This window comes from Idiotropiscis lumnitzeri, unplaced genomic scaffold (genome assembly GCF_059441095.1).
Source record: "Idiotropiscis lumnitzeri isolate Australia: NSW breed Sydney's pygmy pipehorse unplaced genomic scaffold, RoL_Ilum_1.0 HiC_scaffold_75, whole genome shotgun sequence".
Lineage (NCBI taxonomy): Eukaryota > Metazoa > Chordata > Actinopteri > Syngnathiformes > Syngnathidae > Idiotropiscis > Idiotropiscis lumnitzeri.
This window is the reverse complement of record NW_028283613.1, coordinates 808,354-833,529: the sequence shown is the minus strand read 5'-3', so window position 1 is coordinate 833,529 and position 25,176 is coordinate 808,354. Positions and strand designations below refer to the sequence as shown.

Below are 25,176 nucleotides of genomic sequence, written 5' to 3'. Positions count from 1 at the left end.
GCGTCAGCGACTATGCAATCGGTGGGTGGCATTCATGAGAATCGGGATCGCTCAACATACAGATAATAAATAAAATCACTGTAACTGGAGGGATTGTAAACTGCTAAAGCAGGTACAACAAGCGGATCCAAAAAATTTCTGAGAGTTACCGGTGAGCAGTGGCAGCCAAACGTGCCAGCGTCCACCCAACCGGGAGTTGATTCAATATTCACAATATTTTATTATTTTGTCGTACAGTTGTTTAAAAATGGCTCGCTATCGCCCCCTAGAAAAAAAAAACAACAAAAAAAAACAGCCCCATATCTCTGTTTCACCAAACTGAAAATTTGATGAAGTGTGTACAAAGCCAAGACCTAATAAAAAGTCTCATGGAGCCGTATGCTAAATTGAACAGGAAGTCGGCCATTCTAAATTTATCAGAATCCGAAATCCTTTTATTGTCATTGTACAGTGTGCAACAAGATTAGGGAGCTCCCCTCTCCAGTGCAATACAACAATAATTTAATCAAATATATAAATTAGATAAATAAGAGAATAAATATTGTGATGGAAAATAGTATGAAATTGGAGAAATACAACACAATACGTCGCTGTTCAGCAAGGTAAGGGTGGTCGTGTGTGTGTGCATGTGTGTGAGAGTTCAGAATGGTGATGGCGCTCGGAAAGAAAATGTTTTTCAGTCTATTAGTCTTTGATTTGATGCACCTGTAGTGCCTGCCAACAAATTTACTTCAAACATTGACGAGGCTTTGAAAACAAAAGCTGCTCTAACTTTAACTACAAGCAAATTCCTCTTGAAGATTCCTCACGTTATTTCTCGGAAATATTTCACATTTCCAACGTGCCAGTACCCCAACGTTGTCCGGGTGGCGAGGGCCCTTTATAGCTGCTCGCAGCTCTAGTTTTTAATTAATTTTTTAAAATCAATGGTGATGACAGTGAAATATGTCTGGTCTGGTATCATGATAGCTGGAGGATATTTTGTCATGATATTTTAGTCAGGCCTGATAACAGTGATGTATGCTGATTTCAGGCTACTTTTATTTTGAAATGCCGTATCACATTTTGGTGGGACCGCAATTGATGGACAACTGGGGTTGTCTAGTGTCCCCCAAAATGGGTCTGATATCACGATAGCTCGAGGGTATTTTGAAATGATTATTTTAAAATCAGTGTTGATGACAATGAAATGTGCATATTTCAGGTGTTTTTTTTTTTATTGTGAAATTACACCAGATTTTGATGGGACCACTTTTGATGAACAGCTGGGGTCGTCGAGTGTCCAACAAAACTAGTCTGGTATTACGACAGCTCCAGCTCTTTTATTTTAAAATGCCTCCTTACATTTTGATGGGACTACTTTTGGTGGAAAGCTGTGTTGTCTAGTGTCCTCCAAACCTGGTTTGGTATTACCATAGCTAGAGGATATTTTTTAATGAAATTTTAAAGTCAGGCATGATGACAGTGAAATGTGCAGATTTCAGGCAACTTTTAGTTTGAAATTACAAATTAGATTTCAATGGGACCACTTTTTATGGACAGCTGGGGTAGTCTCGTGTCCCACAAAACTGGTCTGGTATCACGAAAGCTCGAGCTATGTTTTTTTTTAACTCAGTGGTGATGACCGTGAAATAAGCGAATTTCAGGCTACTTTTATTTTGAAGTGCCACATCACATTTTGATGTGACCACTTTTGGTGGACAGCTGGTGTGGTCTAGTATCCCCAGTCCTGGTTTGGTATCACGATAGTTTGAGGATATTTTTTAAAGATTTTTCTTTTAAATCAGTGTTGATCACAGTGCATATTTCAGGTGATTTTTTTATTTTGAAATGCCACATCAAATTTTGAAGTGACCACTTTTTGTGGACAACTGGGGTGGTCTGGTGTCCCGCAGAACTCGTCTGGTATCACGATAGCTTGAGGATTTTGTAATGATTTTAATTTTTTTAATCATTGGTGACGACAGACAAATAAGCAAATTTTCACGCTTTTATTTTTAAATATCCAATCAGATTTTGATGGGACCACATTTGTTTTTCCGGTTCCGTCGCCACGCGAGTGGCTACCTGCTAGAGCAGCACGGCTCACTATTTGAGCCTTTTTCGCGTGTTTTTCCCTTTACCCAGTTTTATTTATTTTACCTCATCGCAGCAATGGACATCCAAATTGCGGTGGTTTTATTGCTGCTGAGGGCTGTTTTTTGCGTGATCGTGTCCGGAGATGTCACTGGGAGCTACGGATCAATCGTTTACACAAGAGATCAGCTGTTAGCACTTCGTGCTAACCCCGTGCCGACTCCCGGAGCGAGACCCGATATCCCCCACGAGTTGAGGAGGAAGAGACGGGGGATGTCGCGCGGGGGCGAAACGCCAGGCAAAGAGGAGGCGTGACCACCCCGTCCTCCCGTCCGTTTTTATGGGAAATGTTAGATACCTTCCCAAGAAAATGGACGAGCTAACAGCGCTAACGCGGCACGAGAGGAACTTCCAATGAGCTAGCTTGCTGATGTTCACGGATTCATGGCTAACAGAGCTAACGCCGGACACCGTTGTGGAATTTGACGGCTTCCAAATACTACTTGCGGACAGGACACTGGAAAGCGGTAAGAGGAAAGAGGAGGGCTGGCTGTGTTTGTTAATGATAGATAGTGTAACCCTAGGCACATCACAGCTAAGGAGCAACTTTCCAGTCGGGACAATGAGCTGCTAGCTGTTAGCATGCGTCCATACTTGACAAGCATCGCGAGTTAACAAGGACGCGCACGTAACAGGTGCGTGAGTAAACTGCTTAAAACTTTGATCGTCATTCGGCTGACCTACAAATTGAGACGCTACAGTCAGTTTGACGTTTTTGTTTGCTTCATTGTGGATTGACATGGAGGAACAAGACAGTGGAAAGCGGACATTAAAAATGACGGAGAAAAGCTGTAGAAGATCACAAGCCTAAACGGATGCAGGCACGCAGCTGCAAATTTGCTCAATTGACCTCCATGCAACGTCAAATTGAACAATTGATGGAGGATGATGCAAATGTTGACGCTGTAAAAAACTGAGGTTCGTGTTTGCTTTAGCGGCATGGAGCAAGAATTTGTGGACCTCAATTCCGGTCTGCAAAATTTAAAGACTGAAGAGGATTTTGCCGATGACCAAAATAACTGGTTTGATCCAAAAAATGTAATTAATGGAAATGTGAGCAATGGAAGAAGGACGTTTTGAAACGTGCAGAGGAAGGATGCAATAAACAAATATCACCTGCTGATAGTAGATCTGCATCAACTAACTACACCCATAGAAGTAGAAGTAAAGAATCTAACAGACAGAAGCTCACTTCTGTCAACGTCTTCAATTAAATTAAAGGCTCAAATGGAACGAGCATGTTTAAAGGCAAAGGCTGCTGATTTACAACAAAGGTTGGCACTTGAGCAAGAAGAAGCTGCAATTAAAGCAAAGAAGGAAATGCATGCAATGCAAACGGCACTCCCTGAGTCTGATGCTAAATTGGATGTCTTGAGAAGATATGAAAATACCCAGGAGGATGGTATCCACATTCCTGATGAGTGTGTTACAATTTAAACAAGGAAAAACATTCAATTACCATCACAGCCTATCAGAGCAACAAGCAGTGTTGACCTGAAATGCTCCCACTTCGACTATTCCAATGGCTAGATTTCCACATCAGACAGAAAGTAGAGAACAACAGGGACATGTGCTTGATGGCCTTTGCCACGCAATCTCACAGCAAGCCAGTGTCGCAGAATACTTAGCAAAGAGTCAAAAAGCATCGCTTCTTCCCGAACTTTCCATTCCTACGTTTTACAGGCGACCCTCTGCATTATAAAACCTGTATAGGTGCCATTGAACATGGGATTGAAGGCCGTACAAGTGATAACCGTGATCATCTTCAATTTTAGCTGCAGTATACTAGTGAACAACCACATGAGTTGGTGAAGAGCTGCATCCATATGGAACCTCTGACAGGATATACCAAAGCAAAACAAATCTTGAAGGAGTTTTATGGTGATGACTTCATGATAGCAGAAGCATATTTAAAGGAAGCCATGGATTGGCCAACAATCAAGTCTGAAGATGGTGTTGCACTTCAGTCTTTCACATTATTCCTTATGGGCTGTTCGAACATAATGGCAGATGTTAATTACATGGAGGACTTGGACAACATGGCTAATATAAAGGCATTGGCAAACAAACTTCCATACAGACTTATAGAATCTTGGAGAAAATTTGCCTGCAATCTCCAAGAAAGAACAAATAGAAGAGTGAAGTTTAAGGATTTTGTTGACAAGCACGAAAGATTTCTATAAAACAGAAAACAAAATCACAACACACAGAAACAACAAAATCAAAGAAAGTCTTCACAACAGTCATTGTGCCCGCCAAGATGGAAAACAACAAAACCACCACGCCAAAGGCAGAACCTGTTTCAGTGGATGCTATTGCCAAACCATGTGCTAATTGTAATGGAGAGCAACACAGTCTCACAATTGGTAAGGAATTTAGGAGAAAGCATCACAAGGATAAGATTGACTTCTTGAGGAGCAAGGGTCTGTGTTTTGCATGTTTGATGCACGGTCGCATTAGCAGTTGCTGGAAACAAAAGCTTCAATGTGAAGAATGCTCTAGACTGCATCCTACAGCACTACACATTGTCCATAAACTTCTGCAAAGAAACAGCCTAAGACGATTGTGAATAGCAGTACCTATTAAGCGCCCTCGTACAAACAACAGAAACCTGGGGTGTCACTGGGGCCTGTAAATAGGACTGCATCCTTTCAATAATTCCGGTATGGGTCAAGGCACAAAAAGGAACCAAGACAGTGGCGACTTACTGTCCGGTTTAAAAATGCCCTGACGCCTTTTTTAGACTGAAATAACTTACTAAAGTTTTCGTTTTGTGCCATTCAGAATGGGAGAGGGAGCCAGGAGGTGAAACAGCCGTCTTGCCAGTTCAATCCCGCACACCCTCTGACTCTCACCCTCCGTTCTGCCTTTTTATTGAAACTAACTCATCAATAACTAATCACCAGAAGACAGAAAAGCATCAACAACTAATCACCAAGAGACAGAAAACATCAATAACTCACGGTATAAAGGTCAGTTTAACTAAAGCATCAATAACTAATCACCAGGGACTCCAGCAGGCAGAAAATCATAACCCAAGGTCAGTTTAACTAAACACATCTTCAGGATACGGTGTCTGTGTGTGTGTGTGTTAAAATAACAAGTAAGTGTCTCTGTGTGTGTTCAACATTAATGAGTGTATAAAAACATGATTATGAATACACAAACTGATTACCTATCCTCAGCCCATCTTACATTTCCCCCCTGTTGTGGATTTAAAAATCATGTCCTTACGGCTTTAAGACAGATCATCATAATGAAATCATACAACAGTGTGATCATCAGTGGAGGAGCGAAAACCTCACATTAGGGAAAAATTCCCCTCCTCCCTTCCGGCGTAGAATGAGATCCTCATAATTTGATGACCATCAGGGAATAAAACTTGTCCCTGGGGTGACTTGGTGGAGGCCCTTGCCTCGTTGTAGGAGAGATAAGATAAGATAAGATAAGATAAGATGTCCTTTATTAGTCCCACAATGGGGAAATTTGAGGTGTTACAGCAGCAAAGATATAGATCACACAGAGTCGGCGGCGTAATGTAGCCGTTAATGTATAACATTAGCAGCAGACATTCAGAAAAAGCATGCAAATATACACAGTATAAACGTATCTAAGTGTAAGGAAACACTCCTAATGTTTGTCCATTATACGGAGGGGGAAACGCTGTAATGATAAAAACTACTGAATGATTGAAAATACTGCAATCATAAAAATATTCCAATGATAAAAGTACTGTAATGGTAAGAGTACTGAAATGATAGAAAAGTACTGCATGATAGAAAATACTGCAATGGTAAAAGTACTGTAATAGTAAAAGTACTGCAACGATAGAAAAATACTGCAATGATGAAAGTACTGCAATGGTAAAAGTACTGCAATGGTAAAAGTACTGTAATAGTAAAAGTACCGCAATGATAGAAAAATACTGCAATGATAAAAGTACTGCAATGATAAAAGTACTGTAATAGTGAACATCCTGCAGTGGTAGAAATACTACAGTGATAGAAGTATTGTAATAAGAATACTGTAATGGTAAACAAAATACATCATTGGTCAATATTTAAGTACACCCTTGGCTGAAAGTACAGTAGTAGTTAATATTGCATCCTAGGACTGCACAATTGCACTAATGCCCTCCCGTTTGTAGGCCTGACCCAATGTTCTTGTTAAAAAGTCTGACAGCAGTTGGCAGGAAGGAGCGGCGAAATCTCTCTTTGGTACAGCGAGGGTGTAAAAGTCTGTCACTGAAGGAGCTGTAAAGTGTTCTCAGAGTGTCATTGAATGGGTGGGCTGGTTTGTCCAGCATTGATGACAGTTTTGCCGTCATCCTTCTGCCCCCCACTGAGTCCACAGAGTCCAGGGAGCAGCCCAGGACAGAGCTGGCCCTCCTCACCAGTTTGTCCAGTCTCTTTTTGTCTCGGCCCGAGATGCCTCCTGCCCAGGAGACCACTCCATAGAAGATGACTGATGAAACCACCGAGTCATAGAAGTTCCTGAGGAGTGTTCCCCGAACGCCAAAGGACCTCAGCCGCCTGAGTAGGAAGAGTCTGCTCTGACCCTTCCTATAGAGAGCGTCTGTGTTGTCGCTCCAGTCCAGTTTATTGTTCAGATGAACACCCAGGTACTTGTAAGTTGAGACCCTCTCAACGTCTGTTCCCTGGATATTCACTGGTGCAGGTGGAGAGTGCCGACGCTTGCGGAAATCCACCACCAGCTCTTTGGATTTCCCAGCGTTGATTTGGAGGCGGTTCTGCTGACACCAGTCCACGAACCCCTGCGTAACCCCTCTGTACTCCCGATCGTCATCGTCAGTGATGAGGCCGACAATCGCAGAGTCATCAGAGAACTTCTGCAGGTGACAGGTTGTGGAATTGTATTTGTAGTCCGAGGTGTAGAGGGTGAACAGGAAGGGAGCCAGCACAGTTCCCTGCGGCGCTCCCGTGCTGCAGAGGAGCACGTCAGACACACAGTCCTGTGTTCTCACGTACTGTGGCCGGTTTGTGAGGTAGTTGTGAATCCATGTGATGAGGTGGTGGGCCACTCCCGCCTGCTCCAGCTTGTCTCCCAATAAGGCGGGCTGGATGGTGTTGAAAGCACTTGAGAAATCAAAGAACATGATCCTCACCGTGCCCCCCGCCTTCTCCAGGTGGAAGAGTGAAGTGTGGAGCAGGTAGATGATGGCATCATCCACATTGATGCCAGGCTGGTATGCAAATTGGAGTGGGTCCATTGAGGAGCTGACCAGGGGGCGCAGATGGACGAGGACCAGTCTCTCCAGGGTCTTCATCAGATGAGACGTCAGCGCCACTGGTCTGAAGTTGTTGAGCTCCTTCGGATGGGGTGTCTTTGGAACCGGAACCAGGCAGGATGTTTTCCACAGCTGGGGGACTCTGCCCAGCTTCAAGCTCAGGTTGAACATGTGCTGGACGATTCCACACAGCTGGTCTGCGCAGGATTTGAGGAGCTGGGAGCTGGTCCCATCTGGGCCTGCCGCCTTCCTCGCCTTCATCTTCCTCAGCTGGTTCTTCACCTGAGATGTTGTGAGGAACAAGGCTGAGCAGGAGGAAGTGGTGGTTGTCTGATGAGGCTGGGAACTGGAGCCTGTGGAGAGAGAGAGGGGCGAGAGAGGGGGAGAGAGGGTCTTGTTCGCAGTGGCAGGAGGGGTGGGTGGGGGCTGCATCAGGGAAGCCTGAGCGGGGTCAGACATTTGATCAAACCTATTGAAAAATAGGTTCAACTCATTTGCCCACTGAAGCCCCCCCCCCCTTCTGGGTCTTACCTGCTTGTCCGTGGCCTGAGATGGTCTTCAGGCCCCTCCAGACATCCCTGGCATTGTTCCGCTGCAGTTGTTCTTCCATCCGCATCCTGTAGGACAGCCGTCCTTACCTCCCGGATCTTCGTGTATGGTGTGTGTGTGTGTGCACGTGTGAGGACAGGGGCAAGAAGTCCATGTGTTTTTACGTTTCAGTGTCCAGTTTGAGTTCGTCATTCTCAACATTAATCAGGTTGTAATGGTACATTTGGGCAACAAACCTACGATTAACCATCGTCTTTGTCATAAAAATAATGCAACATGAACAGACTACACATAACAAAATGAAAACTATAATTATCCCTATATATTGTTTTTTAAATTCTTCATAGTGGTCATAACATCAATAATTGTTTCATTTTTATTAAAAATTTAAATGCAGTAATGTACTCCAATCAAGGCTGATATTCCTTTATGTACGTCATTAATTTCCAAACAATATCTAATCTTTTTGTTCTGTGGCTTCAACATATTTATCATCTCATCAATATTAGCACCACAGAGTACTGAGTTTCGAGATCCTCACAATAGTCGTTCTCAAAATGATATTTTATTTTTATCAATTTAGCTTTGTTAAGGTAAGATATTTTATTGACAATCTAACATTAATATGCAAAGAACATGTACATTAGTACGAAATGTAAAAGAAAATTGTGGTGGGGGGGTGCGAATTGTTTTCTTCTTGGTAGGGGGGGCATGACAGGAAATAATTGAGAACCACTGGTCTAGTCACACACCAGCTCGGGTTCATTCCCTACCAGAGAAATGACATTCCATGTCCCCAGAGCTAGGCGCTTTATGTTGCCGGGGATTGGACTGCCTTTGACTGCCTCCTAGCTCAAAGGAAACCCAAATTCTTTGGTCCCGCCCACTGGTAGTGAGCCGAAGCCCTTGTATTAAATAATAAATAAATACATAAAATAAAAAAATTAATAAATTTAAAAAACGGACCGATCCACTGCTTGGGTTAGTTTGACCCACCTTGAGATCCGTTCCCACTCAGTGACAGTGTCTACAAGCCACTGCCACCAGGCCAGTGAACCCAACGTCCAGGCAGTGACAAAAAACGTGATCAAATTACATTGCTCATCATAAGGTGTTTGTGAGACGCTCTTTGTATGTTTCCTCGATTAAGACCTGTTTTCCATTGGTGTATTTGAAAAAAGTGGTGAACCTGTTAAATTCACTACAAAACGTTAAGAAGATGAAAGTAATGTTTGAAGGAATATTATTTTTCTATCGACGTGCCGGCGGGCGGGCACAGATAGAGAGTGATAAATCAGCACCACCCGTCCGGGGCGTGCTGACGAAAAGGCAAGCGCTCCTCCTCTCATCGCGTCCTTATTAAGACAGAAAAAAGACGCTGTTGAATTTGACCTATTCGCAGTTCGAGCAGGTGCTTAACGCTGGAGAATATCACCACTTCGAAGTTCGAACTGCTGTTGAAACGGAGAGGTAAGTGTTTTTCGTTGGGTTTTTTTCAAAACATGCGTCGAGTGCATTTGTTCATAGTTAGAGATAGTTGTGTGGAAAACACTATACAAAGTAGCACCATGGATGTGGGCCTACAACACTGGCCTAGCAAACATGTGCTCCTACATCGACATAATTGACGAGCTCCAGTTAAGCATTGAATAATTATAAAACGTCATGGTGCTTTTACTCATTTAAAGAACTAAACCGACGCGTATTGTCATCCGGTGGTCAGGTTTGCATTGAATGTGAGCACGAGGGACGCTAGCTTGTTGCGTTAGCTTTGCGGAGCTAACAGCTTGCACTTTTGTTATAGAACCACAGAATGCAAGTACCATGATAATTTCTGTCATTAATTTTTGTGTAAGACACGATGTTCACTGGTTAATTACATGATTCTTAAAGCAAAGGTTACTGTGAATGCAATTTTGGTAAGATTTTTGTAGTCACACTGCATAAATCTGTCTGTGTCTGTTGTTTAAACTTCAATATAAACTATTATGGTTGAAATCGTTAATTGGGATGGAGGAATTGATATTTTTTTAATTTATAATTTATTTTTCTTACACTGATATTGTTAAAACTCCATTTAGCCCATAGTATTAATAATTCTCAACACAATACTGTCTTTTTTCTTTATAGAATAAACAATGCCTTCCCTGAGATGCAGGAAGTCCCCAAAGCAGGATACTATTGAACATGCAGTCAAGGGTCTGGACAAGACTGCAGAGTTAGAAGCGAAGTATATAAACTAATTTAAAGGTATGATGTTAACGCTTTTGCTAAGATATATTATTGTTTTCTGATAACCAAGCTGACATCGTTTTTTAAGTGGTTATTTTACATTAAGAGTGTCTTGACCTTTTCTTTTGCCACTTTTGTCAGTTTCAAGTTATTTCAGTGAGTGTGAAACCTGATGGTAGGAGTTCTATCTAAATTAAGGCTGTACTTGATGACGCCCTCCGGCATTTTTATACCACAATAGACCGGTGAACAAGTCCGATATTGATAGTCTAGTGTAAAGCACGTAATACGTCACAGAGATCACGTGACGCGATCCAATATGACTGTGTACAGTGTATGTCATTGTTTTGAAACTAAATAATCTTAAAGTTTTTTTTTTTACGTAACCAGGTGCAATTGACATTTGTACTTTCAGTCCTAATACATACTGGCTAATGCAATGCTGGAAAATGAATTTTGGCTGGTCTGTTCCTTTAAAATCATAAAGAAGGGCTCTGCTCTATCCCTCACAAGAAGCAATGTTTCAAACCACCCTACATTAGTATAGTGGCCCAAATGAATATGATGACTCCTTATTTGTGTGCTTAAAAATATGACGAAGCTAACTTGATTTCCCTGTTAACTAGGTCAAGGAGTATTTACCAAGGCCCCTTTCAGGAAAGACGACTTTATTCTTTATTATGGAGTACAGAGGAAAATTGATAGATTCTGATGAATCTCAACGCAGGAAGATGGATGGAAGAGGCACTGTCTTTTTGTTTGACTTCCGCCGGCAAGAAAAAACTTGGAGGTGAGGCAAAGATTGAGATGTTATCTTATTTTTGTTTTTATTTAAAAAAATAAACACATACTCATCCCATAAGTGTTAGGGGAAAAATCATTCTCTAAGCAAAAATGTATAATTACTTTTATTCATGCGTTGAATCTGTACAAATGAAAATATAGATCATGAAGTCTCAAAGACAAGCTGTTAATAGGGTCTGATTCCAATAGAAATTTCTTGTATGATTTGATTTAGATTTAAAAATTGTGGATTTCCTATTTTTATGTTTTGTGTACACAAGATTGTCTCAAAGATTAATTTCTGACATTGATTGAATAATTGTTTTTTTTTTTTTTAATCTATTTTAAGTGTTGATGCAGCTCAAGAAGATGGCAGTCTGGGAAGACTGGTTAATGATGACCACATGCACCCCAACTGTAAAATGAAGAAGATGACAACAGAGGACAGACCACACCTCTGTCTGTTTGCGCTCCGAGACATTGATGTTGGCGAAGAAATAACTTAAGACTATGGACCAGCTGGCCTTGGAGAACACAGGTTTGTAAGATGCATCTTTAAGTACAATAACAGAGCCCACTTGTGGTGTTCTGGTGATGTAGTTTCCAATTAGTTTGGCAATCTAATAAATGTATGTGAAGTTTCTATGGAAGTTGAACATGATGACTGACTGGGGGAGTTCTCCATTGTCCACTATCTGTAATTCAAATTTGTGGGTCTGAGTCAAAGTTTGGCTCTGCAGGAACAACGAACTGGTCAGGGAGTGACAGTATTACAAAGTTCTGCGTTACTCCTTTCTGGGCGGTGGCCCTGTTAGGCCATCATATGCCATATTGCAAATATCCCCATTGTGGGACTAATTAAGGACATCTTTATGTTGTGGTTTCCCTACCAGAACCAGCACCAACCCTGTATATTCATGATATAAAACACTGTTTCAATTTGATATTTAGCCTTTCTATACTGTAAAAATAGAAGACCCCAGGCTTTCCTGCGCGCCCTTGCCCAATTGGTGGTGTTCAGGAGACAACCTGGGACTGAAATATCAGTCACAACCAGTGTTGTTTTCGTCACTGATGACTATGACGAAAATACTTCGTTAACGCCCCTTTTTTAATGACGATGACAAGCTATACGAGGTTCTTTTATGACGAAAACATGACGTGATGTACATGAATTTTTTTCGTTGACTAGACAAAATTGTTAGCATGTGGTTCATAAATTATTTTATGTTGCTTTTAGTGAAATAAAGCCACAACAGTTGCCCAACAAAATGTTTTGCTTCTCTGCTTATTTTGGAGCAGTGAGTATTGATTCCACTGTTGCCACTTTTTTCTGTTTGTAATGAAGAATCCTTAGTAGTCCATCCAAAAGTCTTTGTTATTGGGTGGAAACCTTGAATGCCTTGTTTTAACTCAAATGGACTTAAACCCATCCATCCATCCATCCATCCGTTATCTGAACCGCTTCTCCTCACTAGGGTCGCGGGGGGTGTTGGAGCCTATCCCAGCTGTCTTCGGCAGTAGGCGAGGTACACCCTGAATTGGTGTCCAGCCAATCGCAGGACATGCATAGACGAACAACCATCCACGCTCACACTCATGCCTCGGGGCAATTAGAGTGTCCAAGCAACTTGCCATGCATGTTTTAAGAATATGGGAGGAAACCGGATTACCCAGAGGAAACCCACGCAGGAAGGCCGGAGCCAGAATCGTACCTACGACCTCAATATTGTGAGGCCATCATGCTAACCAGTTGGGCCACCGTGCCGCTTGGACTAAAACCTTTGTGAATAAATTGACGAAAACTAGGGTAAAACTTTTTTTGCGTTTCCGTCGATTAAAACTGGACTAAAACCCTTTTTTTAGTTTTCGTTGACTAAAACTGGACTAAAACTATAACGAATTGGGATGACTAAATGTGATGTAAACAAATCAGCACTTTGTCCAAATGACTTGGACAAAATCTAAAATGCCTGCCAAAAACAACACTGGTCACAACACGTGTCTACAGAAGATTAATTGGCATGGGCGAAATTAATTAGTTTTATTTCATTCATGAGCTTATGTTTTGTTTTGGGTGGCTAAGGCTTAAAATGTGTAAAAATCTAATCCAACCTCAAATATAATTAATTCAATAAATTTATGATGCTACTAAAACATCGAAGCAGCCTCCTCCAGGCTTTACAGACTCAGAAATGGAGGTATGCGTATCGTGTGCTCATCCTGTCGTGTCTCGAGATGTTAAAATTGCAGTTAGATAGACGTGTGCTGATTAGACAAGACTTCTAATATATCTGGTGTCACAGGATATTTGTCAGTGAATGTGTATGTCTGGTTTGAGGCTCACTCAGCTTTTTCTTGTGTTGTGGGGTCCAGTTGAGTTGAATTGCGAGTCAGGTATGTTGGCCATCTGACACCCAACTGTCAGGTTTGCGTTCGTGGGGACCCCGTAGAGCCATTTTTATTGTTGACATAAATCATAGCTAATCATCTTTTCCTTCATTATCATATGAAATACAGTTAGGAGTTGTATGTGCCTTTACTATGTTATAATCTTAGAACCTACCAGCCACTACAGCTGTCCGACAAGAAGACTTTTGGCTGTCCTGTGCTCCATTGCGGCCCTGGTGGCGTTCAAAAGACAACCTGTGACTGAAATATCAGTCACAACATATCTCTACTGAAGATTAATTGTCATGCGCTAAAGTAATTGGTTTTGTTTCATTCGTGAACTTGTTCGTTAAAATGTGTAAAATTCTGATCCATTTTCTTTTTTTTAATTCATTAAATTAATATTCAACTTGTTCATTAGGATGGAGGACAACCGACAATGACTGAATCGGCTGAGGTTGATGCCACCAGAACATCGAAGCAGCCTTCTCAAGGTTTGACAGACTCTGAAAAGGAGGTATGCGTATCATGTGGTCATCCTGTCGTGTCTTGAGATGTTAAAATTACAGTTAGATAGACCTGTGCTGGTTGGACAAGTTTTCTAATATATCTGGACATAAATCGTAGCTAATAATATTTTCCCTCATCATCATATGATATACAGTTATGCGTAGTGTATGTCTTTACTATGTTACAATCTAAGAACCTACCAGCCACTACAGTTCTCTCATTGGGAGACTTAAGCTTTCGTCAGGCTGTCGACTGCTGCATTGCCCTCTTATTGGCTTTAAGTACACAACCTGTAACTGAATTATCTGTCAGAACAGAACCTATGTGTCCACAGCAGGTGATTTGGCATGTGGATTCTTCAGATTTTTAGAAAATAGGTAAAATTGTGATCAAAAGTTTAAAATGTATAAAATTCTGGTATAGTTTGCAATAGTATATCTATTAAATCATTTCAAAACTTCTTAACAAGGATGGAGAACATTGGCTGTGACCGAATTGGTTGAGGTTTACATTACCAGGACCATTGAGCAGCCTCCTCGGGATCTACAAATTTAGGAATGAAGATATGCATTCCATGTTACAATCCTGTTATGGCCCGAGGTTTTGAAGTTGCAGTTACATATTGGGCTGGGCGATATGGCTGATAAGTACATAGCGATATAAGTATTTCATATGGGTCCATCGATACACATTGAATTCTTTTTTCATATTATTTTATTCATTATTTTTTTTATTTTCCAATATTTTCACTGCCCTGTTAAAAAAACATTTAATGTAGTTTTCCTCCCGGGAGCTTTTTGTTACGGTCAATTAAGTGTTTTTGTTAAATATAGCTGCGTAGAATAATTATATGCATTATTATCGTACCACAATGTTTTGGTTTTGCAAATAATTTCCTAAAATCATTCTAATTTTGTTATTACATTATTTTGTCATAATATCATTCATCAATATTTTAGTTTTTTTTTTTTTCAAATAGAATTAAGACCTTTTTCTGTGCAGATTCCTCTGGGGATTAAGTATTTAATGGGTTCTCAATTTTCTCTTGGACTCTGATGCAACCCAGTCTCCTCCCTTGGACAAAAAATATGGGCTGAATCTTCCTTGGAATAACGACACAGATTCTGACGAATCATTGTCAAATCCTGCCCCTGAACTTTGTGCCTCAGACCCAGACCATATTACTATCCCAAGGCTCAGGAGGACCAAAAGTATACAGGTAAACAACCCATATAGATTTCAGGGAATCTTACAAGCAAATTGCATATATTTTATTGGTCTCCTGCCTTCTATCCTTTATATTTCGTTGTTGTTGTTGTTTTTTAGATTAAAAAAACAGGCTGACTTTGGAATGGATAAGCATTATTACTCCAACTCAGATGACAGTGGAGATGAATATATTCCGGATACAAGTGAGGCCTCTGATTCAGACGGAAGTGAATCTTTGAAAATTGTGGACCCTCTCTTGAAGTCTAAGAATGCCTTCAGAGATTTTTCTCCCACACCACGAATCTCAAAAGCCACCTCAACGCAGGTTGTTAATCAAGGGCGTTCACCCGTTCGGAGGAGTAGCAGCACTGGTGTGATTCTTGAATTCTATGGCTCTTCAAATATTTGTGCAGTTTAACACAAATCATCCAAAATAGAATTCAAGCACATCTGTGACAGAAATTCAAATTCAGAAGTCAAAGAGAGAGAACAAAAAAAAAAATCTAATGCTGCGCTTCTTCCGAAGACATATACTGTAAACATTAAATGTATGTTAGGACAATCTTGAAAAAAGTATTAGAACACCCTTTACTTTTATTTCTTGTTAATTTTATTAACCAAAATATGTCCATTTTTATTACAGATTAATGAATACAAAATTAAAACTCTAATCAGCTACTTTTTAATCGTTATATTTGTATAAACAAATGTTATACATCTGTGTGTTAACTTATACAAGAAATGACGGAAAAGCAAGGGTGGTTTAGTATTTTTTTATCGTATATAGTCTGTATAATATCTTTAACCTATGCTGATGCTGTTTAATACTGATTTAAATAATAATAATAATGTCATAATCTGTTGGTTTTACATGAACAAAACCTTTCAAGCACTTTTTAAAATTCTAAATACTACCTCTTGTCAGTAAGTTGGTTCACAGCACTGCCTTGGAGTGAAAGTGTGTAGTGCTGAGACAGTCGGTATGTGCTGAGTCGTCTGACGTTTGTGTGACTGGTACCCAGGAAGGTAGCAAAACCAGGCAGTGTGTATGTCGTACCCAGGAAGGCAGAGAAACCAAGCAATATGTATGTGGTACCCACGAAGGCAGAGAAACTAAGCAGTGTGTATGTGGTACCCGGGAAGGTAGCAAAACCAGGGAGTGTGCATAGATACAGACCCCAAAAGTGATTAAAACCAAATAAAGTCCCCAGAAGATCATCTGTAGTCAGGTGAAGGACCCTGTACTTTGTTCAACTCATTTACTCCCTTAGACGTACAAAGACGTCTTTTAATGCAATGGCGCCCTCTACCAAAGACGTATAAGTACGTTTCCTGTCTTTTTTACGTCATAGTGTACATAAGGGTCTGATGCAACCTCTGACTGAGAATCAGCCTTGTCCGCATTGTGAATCATGTAAAAATCACCCAGCAGGGGGCAGAGGTGCAAAAGATCCGCCTTGAATCTGCGCCAGAGGTACAAATGGGGGGGCGGGATCCTGGGGTAGACTTATAAGTGTGGAGAGCAGCGTGGGTAGCAGCAGCATCGGCAGCACTAGCAGCAGTCGCATTAGTAGCGTTAGCAATGAAATCCTCCAAGCAAATGACGATCGAGGAATGCTTTTTTGTAAAAAAAAAGCTTCCTAAAAGCATCAAGGCGATGGAGACGCTTTGGTTGAGAGGATGACGCTTCGTCGTCGTCACAACAAAACGGCGTCTAAAGAGGGTGCGCGTGCCTTGCGGCCTGCATCGCCTGCCTTCGGACAATAGCCAAAGCAGCTGAGAGTCCTCACCAGATCCCCCCCGAACGAGGAGGTAAGCGCTCGCAAGTTACCATTGAACATGTGGTTTTACCCCTCATGCTTTTATTGTACATATCATGCATCTTGCGGGCAGAAAATGTCGCGTAAATGTGCAGTTAGACGCGAGCTTGCTCGCTGACTTCCTCATCCGGCCGCCTCTATTGCACAATTACACGCGAGCGTAAGTCCTCGCCGACGAGGAAGTAAACGCTCGCAAGTTACCATTAAACATGTGGTTTTAGCCCTCATGCTTTTATTGTACATATCATGCATCTTGCGGGCAGAAAATGTCGCGTAAATGTGCAGTTAGACGCAAGCTTGCTCGCTGACTTTCTCGTCCGGGCGCCTATTGCACAATTACACGCGAGCGTAAGTCCTCGCCGACGAGGAAGTAAACGCTCGCAAGTTACCATTGAACATGTGGTTTTAGCCCTCATGCTTTTATTGTACATATCATGCATCTTGCGGGCAGAAAATGTCGCGTAAATGTGCAGTTACGCGCGAGCGCATCTCCTCCCCGACGAGGAAACAACAATACTGAATGGTGTGGTAATCATGCATACTTTCTAAAATTCACAGATTGTGCATCCCGCGGCAAGAAAGTTCCTCCTCGTCTTGTTGGTGTAAAGAAAGGTAAATTATAATATGAAACTTCACACGCCAGCAATAAAATGCAGCAATAAATATATATTTCCAATTGTTTGTATTTCTGTAATTTACAGGTTGTGCATCAGGAAGCAGTGGTTCCGGATGGCGTCACACTGGATGGCAACCGAGGAAAATCGACTTTACAGCAACCCCTGGACCACTGAATGCCGCTGCCCATTTGGAGTCTGAGGAGCCAGCTGATTTCCTGCAGCTGTTTCTCACGGATGAGCTTCTGCAGCACATCGCGGATGCCAGCAATCACTTCCCAGACAATTATTTTCACACAAACCCCAGTGGACAAACACAAGCTCGCCTATTTTCCACGGACCAGCAAAGCCAGACCACAACGAAAGTGTCGGGTCTGTTTGTGCAAAGGCAAACGGAGTGAAACAAGAATGTGGTGTGAACTATGTTGTGTGCCCTTGCATCAAGGCAACTGTTTTATTTTATATCACACAAAAAAAAAGTATGTATGACACTGATGTATTTCATTTTTGTACATAGTTCAACAGTTCAGTCGTTTAGTGTTATGTGCAAATAAATTTATTTGATCAAAAACATTTTTTGTGCTTTTTTTTGTTATTTTATAGAAGGCATGCATTATTTAGATGTTAGAGGTGTCATAAAAGCCATAAATAATAGTGTCAAAATTCAAATTATGGTCAAAATGCATCAGTTTACAAAAAGCTCATTTTCTCAGTTTTTTCCCCAGGGATTGGAGTTTTCATGAAATTTAGCTATTTTCAAATGCCGATTGCTCAAGAATGGAAAAAGATAGGAACAAACATTTTTTTCTGTTGAAAGAAGAGAGTCTCATCTTTCTTCGGGTGTGCTCCATGTCTATATAGCATTAGAATACTATATTCTGTGGGCCTTGCAATATTAGTCAAAACCCAGGAAAACGCTGGGATTGAGCGGGTTGCTCCAGTGAAAATGGCTGGTATTTAATGAGTTAAGACTGGTTAGGACATCCGGCTCGCAGTCCCAAGGTGCAGGGTTCGATCCCGGGACCCAGCTTTCCTGTGTGGAGGTTGCATTTGTGAGTGAGTTTGAGCGCAGATGGTTGTTCGTCTTTGCGTGCCCTGCGATTGGCTGGCAACCACTTCAGGGTGTGCCCCGCCTACTGTCCGTTGACAGCTGGGTAGGCTCCAGCACGCTATCCTTGTGAGAATAAGCGGATTGGATATTACATGTATGTGTTTATGCCCTAGGCCAGGCGAGGGCAAACTACGGCCCGGGGGCCACATGCGGCCCGTTAAGTTTTAATCCGGGCCGCCGAACTTGAAAAAAATTTAATGAATAAACCTTGTTAATGTTTTATTTTCTAAACACTGTGGTTTTCAAAGACAAATATTATTGTTGGAATGCTTTTATTCACTTTCATTTAAAATTAAATGTATTTTTTTTCTCAGATGAGGTGAGGTTTCCAAAACACTCCATCCATCTGCTCCTGGTCCGGCCCCTCTGTCATATTTTAGAACCCATTGTGGTCCTCCAATCAAAAAGTTTGCCCGCCCCTGCCCTAGGCTTTGTGTCTTTGCTTGGTTGACTGTGTAATGAGTGTATGAATGCATTTCTTTCTACCAGACACCTTGGACTTCCCATGGCAGATTAATAATCTATTTTATCTATCCATCAGGGTCACGAATGTCATTTGATGAGTAGAGAATTTAGAGTCTCCAATTAACCTAATATACATGGATTTGCGCATGGAAACCTGAGAAAAAGCCCTTAGTCCTACTTTTCCATCTGAACCACTTTATCCTCACGAGGGTCACAGCCGTGACATCCCAGCTGACTTCAGAAAGTAAGTGGGCGACGACTCATGATCTCTTGGTTGAATAATATTGTTAGGGGCTCAAAATGGCCCTCTACAATAAAATGGCAGAAGAATATTACATACTCTCTGGCAGAAGAATATTGCGTTTTTTTTGTTTTGTCCAATTAACTTAAATAAAACTTGGGAAAATTTAATGATTACATGTAAACCAGCTGGTCTTCCCCATACCAAGCCCTGGCTAAAACTGACTGAAAAATGCATGATGTGTGCCTTTTAAACTCCTCGGCCCATCCACTATGCCAGGGATGGGCAAACTTTTGGATTGGGAGGGGGGGGGCACAATGAGTCCTAAAATACATTTAATTTTAAACGAAAGTGAACAAAAGCATTACAACAATATATATGTCTTTGAAAAACCACAGTATTTAGAAAATAAACCATTAACAAGGCTTATTCATTTAATTTTTTTCAAGTTTGGGGGGCTGGATTGAAACGTTTAACGGGCCACAAGTGGCCCCCGGGCCGTAGTTTGCCCAAGTGCCCTAAGCCAATTGATTCTAAAAAATAACAGTTTTCTTCATCAAAACAACATTTTATGATCAACATAAATGTTAGTGAGTACATAAAGGTATACTCATTCGATCTATCATAACCCCATGCACTTAGACTGTACAAAAAAAAGAAAATTTTTATTTTAAAACCTAGTATTTCGCCATGACGTCACACGCTAGCGTCAAGTGCTTGGCGCTAAAAACCCGGAAGTAACAGCGGCGCTCGGTTTGAAAGTGGAGAGTTGTGCATGGTAGGCGAATTCGGGAGAAATGTTTGTTGAACACGAGGACTGTGGCGTAGAAGATGGTTTAACAGCGATCTAGTGCGCACCCAACCGTGATGGCTGACCAACGAAATAAATGCGGACCGACGGAGTGGACTGACAGGACGTGGAAAACAGGTGTGTGGCATGTGTGCGTGTGCACGAATGTGGGAGCGCGTTCACTATGGTGGCAGCGATCGCAAAGCAGCAGCACCACTCCTTGACAAAAGTATTGTACTTTCTCTGATGTTTTGGGTTTGCTCTGCTTTGGGGTTTGTAGTTCTGGCCACGCAAAAGTAACAAAGCAAGTTCTTGGATGTCTGCTTTTTTCTTGAACTGTTAATTGGTTAACATCGTGGCTCTTATTTTTATCTAATGTATGGAGTTTGGTGGCTATCTATATGCACAACTATATTAGTTGCACTTGAAATTGCATACAGAAAATTAGTATAAATAGGTTACGCTATAAAGTATAACAATATTAACAATCGTTATTGTTGTTACTGTTTATTTATTTTATTTTGCAATAACTGTGCTCCAAGCTTAGCTGTTGTGCCAGCTGCCAAGTAAAAATATGTAATCTCACTCAATAATAGGAATAAATACTTAACTAACATCTCAATTTTTCGGGTTGGGCTGTGGGGGAGGGGAGGGTGGCTGCCTGACATAAAGCAGACTGTCCTGCACATGCGCAGACCAGCCGAGTGTGTGAAGTGTGCGTAAGTGCAGTACCGGGACCGACCACTAGACAGCGATCCTGAGTAATTTTTCCGCACACACATTTCTAGCACACTCGTCTTGTTTTTGTGACCTTCCTGGGAAGCCCTGAAACTTTGACAGGACCTCCCCCTGAGCTTCTTATCACTGAATTCAATGCTCTTTTTTGTGGGGCCCAGATTTTTGGTCCCCACAAAAATTTTGGTCCCCTACAGTGGGTGTGCTGTCCGATGTTGGTCCCCAACATGTAGCTTATACAAACACACACACACACCCCTACTTGTTTTTGTGACATTGTTGGGCCACCTGAGCAAAACTCACATTGTGGGAACCACCCTTTCTAGTGGTTGTACAGCTCTGAAAAAAATCAGGCAGTGTCCAGGAATTTAGTTAAACACAAAAACCACTTCAAATTACCAATTAATGACCTGGAGGTCAAATGAGTGACTCAAGTGCATGTAATTCAGTCACTGTAGCCCAAAGATTCTCTGGGCCAGTGGATGAACCATTATTCGTCTTGGACAGCATTGAAGCAGGCCGTAGCCTGGTTTCTAAAGCTGAAAGACTTACTGACAGAGTAAAGGAAAATAGAAAGGAGTTAATCACATTAGGTGAAGAAGGCAAGATGAATTTATTCAAGAGAACTGTCAAAGGAAAGTATTTGACCTGCGACGACTTGGATAAAGCAGAAAGAGAACTTGTGAAATACTGTCAAAGGCGAAGTTTCAAAAAAGATTTAGCCATATTTGAAAAACAAAAAAGGGTGAAGAAAAGTAGCCCACTTTACAAGTTCAATATAGTACTTCAAGATGGTGTCATGAGGGTTGGTGGACAGTTGAGCCACGCAGCCATGCCTGAAACAGCAAAACAGCAAGCCATCTTGCCAAGGATTCACATAACACAAAGCTAGTCCTGAGATACATTCATGAGATTACAGCTCACGCTGGAAGGAACCACATGATGGCTAATCTGCATCAACAGTTTTGGATACCTCGAGCTGCTAGAGTCATCAGAAGAGTGCTACCTGACGATCCGCCTTTCAAGAGAATTGGCGTTGATTATTTTGGTCCATTCTAAGTAAGTAGGGTTAGAGGACAAGTAAAGAGATACGGCGTGATTTTTACATGTCTCGCTGTACGAGCCGTACATCTGGAAATTGCATCTTCACGTGACACAGATGCTTGTCTCAACGCAATCCGAAGATTTCTTGTCAGAAGAGGACAAGTGAGAGAGATGTATTCTGATAACGGAACCAACTTTAGATCAGCTGACAGTGAAATGAAGAAATCAATCAAAGAATGGAACACTAAGTAAATCGAGAAACACTTGCTGCAAAAAGGTATTCAGTGGCATAGCAATCCCCCAGCAGGTTCCCACCACGGAGGAAGCTGTGAGCGACTTATTTGGTCTGTGAGAAAAATCCTGAATGTCACTGTAAAAGAACAAATTTCGGGTGAAGAAAGTCAATATACCTTGCTTGGTGAGGCTGAAGCAGTTATAAACAGCAGGCCTATCACAAGGACATCTTCCGACCTCAACGACTTGGAAGCACTCACACCCAACACTCTGTTGTGGCTGAAGGTCAAACCTGAGTTACCTCCTGGAGTCTTCTGTAAAGACGACCAATACGCCCCAATACGTACCTCTGGGAATGAGCTGGTCAGCTCTTTAAAGAGTATTATGTAAGTTGAAATACATTAATCCATTTTTCTTTTTTGGACCATCTTTAACTGTGTAGTGTGTAATGTCTAAAATACAAAATGATCAGATTTTAGGGTGCAGTTGACGACTGTGGCACAGGTCCTCGCTCTACAAGTGCTAATAGTCTTCGGCAAAGAGAAAAATCTGCCATAAGGTACAGAAAACATTGGCATCAGAGTAAATGGATGCATGTTTTTGCAATGTGCGAGGAAACTGGCGAACTCAGAGAAAACTACGCAGGCTTGGGAGAACATGCAAACTCTACACAGGAAGGCCGGAGCCGGAATCGATCCCACAACCTCTGCATTGTGAGACCATCGTGCTCACAAGTCGCCCACCGTGGCGGCCGTCCATTATGAATGCCATCCCACCATCCATTATCTGTACGGCTTCTCCTCACAAGGGTTGCGGGGGGTGCTGGAGCCTATCCCAGCTATCTTGGGGCAGTAGGTGGGGTACACCCTAAACTGGTTGCCAGCCAATCGCAGGTCACACAAAGACAAACAACCATCCGCGCTCACACTCACACCAATTTAGGGTGTCCAAACAACCTGCCATGCATGTGTTTGGAATGTGGGAGGAAACCGGAGAACCCACGCAGGCGTGTGGGAAACATGCAAACTCCAAACAGGAAAGCCGGAATCAATCCCGCGACCTCTGCATTGTGAGACCATCGTGCTAACAAGTCGCCCACCATGCATCCCTGCTAAATAAATGATTAATTTTTACATTTTAGTATTTGTGCGATCTTGTGTTCATGACAGCATTTTCAACAGTGTGGGTGTTTGTATGAAAGCATTTCACTCGTGTATGGGCATGAGCATGTTTCAGTTGTATTTATGAATAACAATAATTTCACAATTGTGCCTGAGCGCCTTTCACTGGTGTGTATGAGAATGTTTCACCTATGTGTATGAGCGCATTTGACGAGTGTATGAGCAGCAACTATTTCACTAGTGTGTATGAGAGCGTTTCACTCGTATGTATGATAGCGTTTCATAAGTATGCATGAGCAACAACAATTTCACTGGTGTGTAAGAGTGCATTTCAGAAGTGTGAAGCGATTCCTGACTTTTGTCCCCAACGGCACCTCATACTCCCCATCTCCCGCTCACTTCTCCTGACCCCATGAGCCATCCCCGTTGCTACTACATGGAGATTTGATGTGTTTTTTTGTTTTTTTTGTTATTAGCTTCTTCAACATCTCTTCTGATTCTCATCTCTTCTCTGGCGCTCGTCTCCGCCTGTCTGATTTGAAGTCGACCTCAGAATTTGCACTATTTTGACATGACTTCTGTGGTAATCACTACTGACATATTGTGTCATTTGCTCAATAATACATTAAAATTATAATAAATAATTAAAATGGGTCCGGTGCCGAGCTCTGGCTTCATATCTTTAAAAGTGGTCTTCTCAAATCTGTTACTAATGGCCTCTAAATCAGTTGTGGTAGAGAAGGGGCAAATTAGACCTTATGGCATCTTAATTTGGTCAAGTCTTGTACCCATTTTCAAGGCCAGCGACTATTGCTTTAGCTATATACAAGAAAAGGATTACTCTGAATATACACAACAACAAATCCCAGATGTCCAACCCAAATGTTGTTTCAAAATAATCCAGTTCAGATGATAAACAAATGTATTGGTATGTTGAGGTCATTATTTCAAATCAAAATATACACTTCTTTTTCAGACAATGGGGAGGATCGAAGAAGTGGAAAAGTTGCAGGAGTAACTTCAAAACAATGCAAAGAGACAGAATCTGGAAGAATGTCAAGTTTGTCCATGTTTATATTTCTGGAATTTAGTGGGCGTGCATCTCGAAATGTTTGGGGATGGTTCGGGCTGCCAGACAAGACTTTCACTGCGAGCGCTGGACCACTGGATGCTGCGGCAAACAGCGGACTTCTTGCAGCTATTTATTACCAACAAGCTACTCCTGCACATCAATGATGCGGATGGCACAGACTGCTTTGCAGACAATTATTTTGAGGCAAAACCAAGAGGTCTGTAAGCACTCTGAAAACAAAGTAAAATATTTGACACCCACGGCAAAAAAAGCCATGCTACAGCATAGGGCTGGGCGATAAACCGAAAATTTACCGTTACCGAAATTTATTACAATGACCGAAATCATTTTGCCCATGTCGGTAAATTCGATGAATAAAAAAAGAAAAGCCTTTTGTCTGCGGCAATGTTCATGCCCCTTTAAGACCGCTACAGCGCCTCTAGTCATGTGACTCCACCCGTCTGTCGCTCTCGTTGCTGGCGATTCAAATCCAGAAGCTTTCTCACCACCCACAACACAACCATGCTGTGCTGAAAGTTCAAAGTGAGAAGCAAGGTTCGACAAGTGACAACAGCCCATGAACGGAGGCGACACCATACGAGAGAACGTCTCAGAGGTGGACGCGATAGCTTAGCACATAGCTAAAGATAAAGCTCCTCTAGCTACGTGGCGCGCACAGGATTTAAACGCTTCATGAAAGCCGTATTTCCCGATATGGACTACATCGGGCCGGGAGCTTAGACATGTCAAGCATTTTGCATCTACATCCGACTTGTGGTCGGGTCGCAACATGGATCCCTGATTGAGCCTAACTGTGCATTACATAGATGACAAGTGGCGACTGCGCAGCAGAGTACTCGAGACGGCACAT

General features: G+C 41.8%; 1 long non-coding RNA gene across 1 annotated transcript; it reads left to right on the top strand.

Annotated features, from left to right (window-relative positions):
• The first annotated feature begins 16,565 nt into the window (after positions 1-16,565).
• Positions 16,566-17,778, top strand: LOC148315625 (uncharacterized). Its single transcript, XR_015840746.1, has 3 exons — positions 16,566-16,870; positions 17,437-17,490; positions 17,580-17,778. It is a non-coding gene; the product is annotated as an uncharacterized LOC148315625 (long non-coding RNA).
• The last annotated feature ends 7,398 nt before the right edge of the window (positions 17,779-25,176 follow it).